Here is a 7,752-nt window from a genome sequence, read left to right as displayed (position 1 = left end):
AACAAAGAACATTTCTGTTTTGAACGACCCCGTTGTAACATAAAGAGTTTCGTGAACGTGGCCCGTCCCTTCCGAATAAAAAACGAGCTCTTACGTTACACCTTGCGTTGTTCTAAGGAGAAATGGACGTGTCCGCAAAAGTGACTAAGAAAATAAAAGAAGATAAAAATGACCAAAACCATTCCGTATCTACGATATATATCAATCTCGAGAGTAGTTAAAGATGTTGGGGTTTTGGTGTCCTATAGACAATTGTTCTAGGATACAAACTTAATGTAAATGAATTGTTCTTTATATCATTTGTTTTAATGAGATATATGTTTTATAACTATATAAAGGCAATCCCTTTTAAGCACTAAATAAAGTCTAATAAAAGGAAATCTGTAAGTTTGTTTAAAGTGATTATAAAGTGTTCATACAAGCATGAAGTGAGACAAAACTTTATAATAAACTAATAAACTTAAAACCACCCCAAGTCAAGTGATATGTTTAGGATTGATATATCACTGTTGAGACTTGTATGTAACAATGTCTTCTGTCCGACAGAAAGCTGATCTCACAAGCTTCATATATACAGATATCTGGACAGTTACATAGATCCGATGAAACGTTGTTCATTAGGATTGGGGATCCGATTTGAGATAACAGGATGGGTAGATTCATCCTTGTCACCTGTTCATCTCATTGGTATGAATAGGTATAACTAATCCTCATACTCAAAGGAATGTTAATTGGTCATCCTGAATTACTGAATGTGAGACTTTGATCCTGCTGTCCCACGATCCTTAATAGAGATGACTCTGGGGTGTGAACGGCAAAGGTTGGGTGTCATAGGAGGTAATGTCAGGGTAGTTATACATTGGATTGAGCATTTATCACTCCCGATTAATGGGAGATACATCCAAGGATCGCTTGTGGAAGACTCGACTCTAAATCCTTGCAAGGTGATAGCTTAAGAGTAAGAAATACAGATTTCACTTAACCTATCTATTTGAGTTGACTCGGCTTGTACAAGTAAAATGAACGTCTCGCTATATGTGACTTGACATCACCCATAGTCATAAGATTCAGTTCAAGGATGTAGTTGATAAAGGATCGAATTATACTGTAACTAATACGGAAAGGTTAACGACAGAATCAACCTGTCTTCTTAACGGACTCTGGGGGAATGATTACAGACTTGCCAATAACATACTCAGTACATCATTCCGTTATGCAAAGATTAAATATAATTCTTGAAGAAATTAATTTAATAGTTGCATACGACCAGAAGTAGTAAGAACCTAATGGATCACACATAAGACTTGGAACCAAAAGAGAGATGGATGTTATTAATTGATGGAAGCCCAATTGAGCCCAGTAAGGCCCATTTAATTAGAGGGGGTCGAAATTTATATATAATAAATAAGGAATTATTTTAATTCTATTAATCCTAATTTGATTAGGAATATTAATTAAATTAATTAAGAGATAATTAAGTTAGGAGTTTTAATTAGATTAATATACTCTTATTATTATCCAATTAGGTTATTTATTATTATCCTAGATATATTAGATATATAATGAGATAATAATTGGAATTCTATTCCGAATTGAATTCCTATTAAGTAACCTATTCCTATCTAACTAGGGTTTAGATACAAGTGATTATATATACCCCCTCTATACATGAATTTCGACTAACCCTCTCTAACTAGCACTAAGTGATTTTCGAAATCCCTACCTTAGAGAAAAAGAAAGAATTCGACCCCCCCAAGTTCGAGGACAAGAATTCATACGGCTTCCATCGATCGATTAATTTCATCTATCTCCTTTTTCTTTGATCTTGTGTTGGTTAATTAGAGGCAATCTATTTTGGTTGCATCTCATACGGTTGATTCTAACTTAACCTCACCGTGTTTTACTTCGTGCTTGGGAACTCGGAGAAGAGTTGTGGGCGCTTCATTAACAACGGTAGATTGTTCTTCAAAAGGTATTTCTTCTTATCCCTCTTTATATAAAATAACGATTAACGGATCCTATGGTTAAAAGGAAGTAGGCTAAAATTTTTATATTTCCGCTGCTATACCTTAGCCTAATTTCCTTCAGTGGTATCAGAGCCATCGTTAAATCCGTTATTTCATATATGAAAATTTAGAAGTTTTTCAATAGGATTGAATAAATATTTATGGTTAGGATTAATTAACAAATTGTTTGATTAATTAATTCTAAAGATAAATAAATTTTGATTAATTGTTAATTAAAATAGATTATGCGTATGTTCCTAATTATTTCGGTTGATAATCATTATAACAAAATCTATTAGTTTTTATAGTTAGGTTAATAAAATTAGTTTTATTAATTCTAAAAGATAAAACGGAAATCTATTGTAGTTTTTCCTATTTCTGAAAATCGTTTTTAAAACCGTTTTAAAATCTGATATATATATATATATATATATATACATATATATGTTTTATATTAAAAAAAAACGACAGCGGCTCGGGTCGCGCCTCACGGCGCGACCAGCAGCCGCGTGCGCAGCCGCGGGGCTGCTGCCAAACGGCAGCAGCCCGGCTTCGGGCCCCCGGCCCGAATCCCACTTGATTTTAATCGTTAAAATCGGCTTGAATATAACTTGTATATATAAATATATGTTTCGGAAATTAATAGTTTTCTGTTTTGATTATCGAATGAAAATTCGTTTAAAAGTTTGTTTTTACCAAGTTGTAAATCAAAGTGTTAAATGAATTAAAATCAAAATAATTGGGACATGCATAATCGACGTTTTATATGGTTATATTAATCTAAGAATTAATATAAAGATACAAAACGATTAGAAGTAAAATTGGATGAAAGTTAATTTGACGAGTTAATGTGATTAACCTAAATATTACATAAGACGGTTATGTAATCAACCAATTAAATTTATTTAATTGATTCTATGCATGTTTGGAGTTATGGACATATTTGGACCCTCTTTTAGTCTTTTGGTATTTTTGAAATAGGGCCTGCGCGTCCTGCCTTTCTACTATCTATTGTAATTTCTCCTCTCATCTGATTCCCTTCAATTCAATTGAAGTTTTCTTATAGTAGTATAGACATTAATATGTAATTTCAAGGCGCCATGGAGAAGACGGAGGACCTAAAGAGAAATATGTAATAGTTAGTATTTCCTTAGGTTTGCCCTTTTATTCCGTCTCTGGCTCGACGGAATAATTTAGATGATATGTCAATAACGCCAATGTATGTGAATGTATGTGTCTGGGGGCCTTTGGGTTGTTGAGCAAACTCAAGCTCGGGGTCTTATGGTAACACCTGAATTATCGAAAATCATTCTTTCATGAATATAGGGTAATACTTAAATTAGATTATGATAATTAGATGAGCAAACTCATGTTGTCATAAACTAATGGGCAATATGGTTGGGATTAATGTGAATAGCATATTAGTTACTAATGTGGTTAGTAACCCAATAACCTAGGAGTCACATTCGAGATGTGATTGATTACATGAATCTACCTAACAAATGAGACTAGCTTGTTGAGCAAACTCAAGGCGAAATCTCAGGAGTTAGGATCCTAGCTCACTAAAGGATTTGTGAAATTCTTCGAATTAATATGGAGGGCTATTAATTTGGCAAAATAGTGGGAGCAATCTGAAATAAATTAAAAGGCCTATAATTTTAGATTGTTATACTTTAAAGCAAATGAATGACATACGTTTACTCTTTCTCACTCTCAGGTTTTGTTTAAACACACTCTTAAAATCATGACTAAAACTAATCTGCAAAACATTCTTACCGATAACAAACTGAATGGTTCAAACTTCACCGACTGGTTTCGTAACCTCAAAATCGTTTTGAAGTTCGAGAAAATTGGGTATGTACTTGATACATCGATACCCCTTGTCCTTGAGGATGATGCTCCCATCGAGGAAATAGATGCTTATCAGAAGCACAAGGCTGATGATGATCATGCCGGATGCATCATACTTGCATCGATGACATCGGAATTACAAAGGCAACATGAGGAAATGGATGCCTATTCCATCATCGTGCACCTAAAGGAACTGTTTGGGAAACAGACCAGGTGCGAACGCTACGAGATATCCAAGTTGCTATATCATTGCAGGATGCAAGAGGGCACATCAGTCATGACACATTGTGTCAAGATGATTGGCTACATTACCAAACTTTCTAGTATTGGATTTGCGATGGATAACGAATTAAGTGTAGACTTAATCTTCAATCCCTCCCAGAAAGTTATTCACAGTTCATTATGAACTATCAGATGAATGACTTGCAAACCTCTCTTGAAGAGCTTGCAAATATGCTCAAGTCAGTTGAGCCCAATATGAAGAAAGACAAGACCATACCGGCTCTTGTAATTGAGGGATCAAAGAAGAGGAAAGGGAATTTTCCCAATCCTAAACATCCCAAGAAAGGTAAGAAAGCTGTGTCCAAGGGAAAGGAAGTGAAGAAGCCCAAAGGAGAGTGCCACTTCTGTGGTAAAGACGGGCATTAGAAGAGAAACTGCAAGGAGTATCTAGCCACCCTCAAGAAGGGAAAAGGCGGTGCTTCTACATCTGGTATGTTTTATATTGAAATAAATACAGTTTCACAGTCTGAATATTGGGTACTTGATACCGGATATGGATCTCATATTTGTACAAATATGCAGGAGCTAAAATAGACTGAGGAACTAAAGAAAGGAAGCATAAACTTGCGAGTAGGAAATGGAGCAAGAGTTGCCGCCCTCGCAATTGGAGATTATGTTTTACCTTTGCCCTCTTGGCTTGTAATAGAATTAAGGAATTGTTTATACGTTCCTGAAATGTCTCGTAACATTATTTCTATTAGCCATCTTGTTGATGACGGTTTTCATATTTCAATAAAAGACAAGAGTTGCAATTTTTATAAAGATTCGATCTTTTATTTTTCAGGAATTTCACAAAATGGGATTTATGTGTTAGATAACAAAATTCCTGCTTTTGCAATTGATACCAAAAGACATAAGCTAGATAATTCAACTTACTTGTGGCATTTTCGTTTAGGCCATATAAACAAGAGACGCATGCTAAAGCTACATTCAGATGGGCTTATAGATCCAATCGATTCCGAATCATTGGAAACATGCGAATCATGTTTAAAAGGTAAAATGACAAAGACACCCTTTAGCAATAAAGGTGAGCGTGTATCAGACACTCTAGGACTCATTCATTCAGATGTATGCGGTCCTATGTCGGTCCAAGCAAGAGGAGGATTCAGATACTTCATAAGCTTCATAGATGACCATACTCGATATGGTTACATCTACTTGATGAGGCACAAATCAGAAGCTTTTGACAAGTTCAAATGCTTCAAGAATGAAGTGGAAAATCAATTAGGAAAGAAAATAAAGACGCTTTGATCCGATCGAGGTGGCGAATATCTTTCTGATGATTTTCTGAATTATCTAACTGAATGTGGGATATGCTCACAATGGACACCTCCCTATACACCACAACACAATGGTGTATCCGAGAGGAGGAACCGTACCCTATTAGATATGGTACGATCCATGATGAGCATGGCCTTACTTCCAAAGACGTTCTAGGGCTATGCCTTAGAAACTGCCCTCTTCACCCTGAACCGAGTACCAACTAAATCCGCTAGTTCCACACCATATGAATTGTTCATTGGTAGGAAACCTGTGTTCTCGTTTATGAGAGTATGGGGTTGTTCAGCGTATGTCAAACGCATTGCGTCCGACAAACTAGATTCTAAATCTGATAAATGTTTCTTCATTGGATATCCCAGGGAAACCGTAGGGTATTACTTCTATCATCCAGATGATCAGAAAGTAATAGTATCCAAGCACGCAACCTTCTTAGAGAAAGAGTTTCTCGAAGAAACACAAAAGGGAAGCGTGATTGAACTCGACGAAGTTCAAGAAGAAGAAACACCGACTGAAACAACAGAAGCGGTTGAGGTACCCGAAGTAGTCCCATTAGATGAGACTCCAGTGGCACCTATTCGTAGATCACGAAGAGTTCGTGAACTCCCAGTTAGATATGGTTTTCTAGTGGGAGATGATAATGAGGTTCCCGTTTTAGACGACGAACCCGAAAACTACGAAGAGGCTCTTACTAGTCCAGATTCTAAAGCATGGCTTGAGGCCATGGATTCTGAAATGGATTCCATGTATACTAACCAAGTGTGGACTTTGGTTGATCCACCCGAAGGGATAATTCCCATTGGGTGCAGGTGGATCTTCAAAAAGAAGACAGACATGGATGGAAAGGTTAGCACCTACAAAGCTAGGTTAGTAGCGAAAGGATATCGTCAGAAGCAAGGAATTGATTATGACGAAACTTTCTCTCCTGTGGCTATGTCCAAATCAATCAGAATCATGCTTGCAATTGCCGCTCATTTTGATTATGAGATTTGGCAAATGGATGTGAAAACAGCTTTCCTGAACGGAAACCTGCTTGAGGATGTATATATGATGCAGCCTGAAGGTTTCATATCGAAGGATGCAAATAAAGTTTGCAAACTTCAGAGATCCATTTATGGACTCAAGCAAGCATCTAGAAGCTGGAATAAGCGTTTTGACGAAACCATAAAACAATTTGGTTTCGAACAAAATTGCGAAGAAGCTTGCATTTACAAGAAAGCAAGTGGGAGCTCTATAGCATTTCTCATACTATATGTGGACGATATACTGTTAATGGGAAATGACATTGCTCTATTACAGTCGGTAAAAGTATGGTTATCCGGTAACTTCTCAATGAAAGACCTTGGTGAAGCAGCTTATCTACTTGGTATAAAGATCTATAGAGATAGATCGAGAAGACTGCTTGGTCTTTCACAGGCTACATACATTGAAAAAGGTGCTAAATCGGTTTAGCATGCTTGAATCGAAACGAGGTAACTTACCTATGCTACATGGAGTAAAGTTAAACAATCATCAATGTCCTAAAACTGATGATGACAAATGACGCATGGATGTAGTCCCGTACGCCAGCGCGATCAGTTCGATTATGTATGCTATGCTATGCACTAGACCTGACGTAGCGTTCGCATTATCTGTAACGAGTCGTTACTAAGGGAATCCGGGAGACGAGCATTGGATTGCCGTCAAGAACATTCTTAAGTACTTGAAAAGGACTAAAGATATGTTCCTAGTGTACGAAGAAGGAGATCTGAAAATAGAAGGATTTTCAGACGCTAGTCATCTCACAGATGAGAATGATTTTAAATCCCAATCAGGATACCTGTTTATCTTGAATGGGGGCGCGGTCAGTTGGAAGAGTTCCAACCAGGGAAGCGTAGCTTTCTCTACGACCGAGTCAGGGTACATCGCTGCTGCGGAAGCAGCAAAGGAAGCAGTTTGGATTAGAAAGTTCATTACATAACTAGGTGTGGTGCCTGACATTGTCAATCCCATTACTCTGTACTGTGATAACAATGGAGCCATTGCGCAAGCAAAGTAACCACGGTCTCATAATGCATCCAAACACTACCTAAAGCGATACCACATCATAAGAGAGATTGTGGCTAGAGGAGATGTGAGAATAGAAAGAGTACCTACAGAGGACAATGTTGCAGATCCGTTGACAAAGCCTTTAACCCAGAAAGTACATGATCGTCATTTAACTTCTACTGGGATAAGTTTTAGAAACAATTGGCTTTAGTCCAAGTGGGAGTATGTTGGGGTTTTGGTGTCCTATAGACAATTGTTCTAGGATACAAACTTAATGTAAATGAATTGTTCTTTATATCATTTGTTT

Source organism: Euphorbia lathyris, chromosome 3 (assembly GCF_963576675.1).
Source record: "Euphorbia lathyris chromosome 3, ddEupLath1.1, whole genome shotgun sequence".
NCBI lineage: Eukaryota > Viridiplantae > Streptophyta > Magnoliopsida > Malpighiales > Euphorbiaceae > Euphorbia > Euphorbia lathyris.
Note: the sequence above shows the minus strand (reverse complement) of the source record.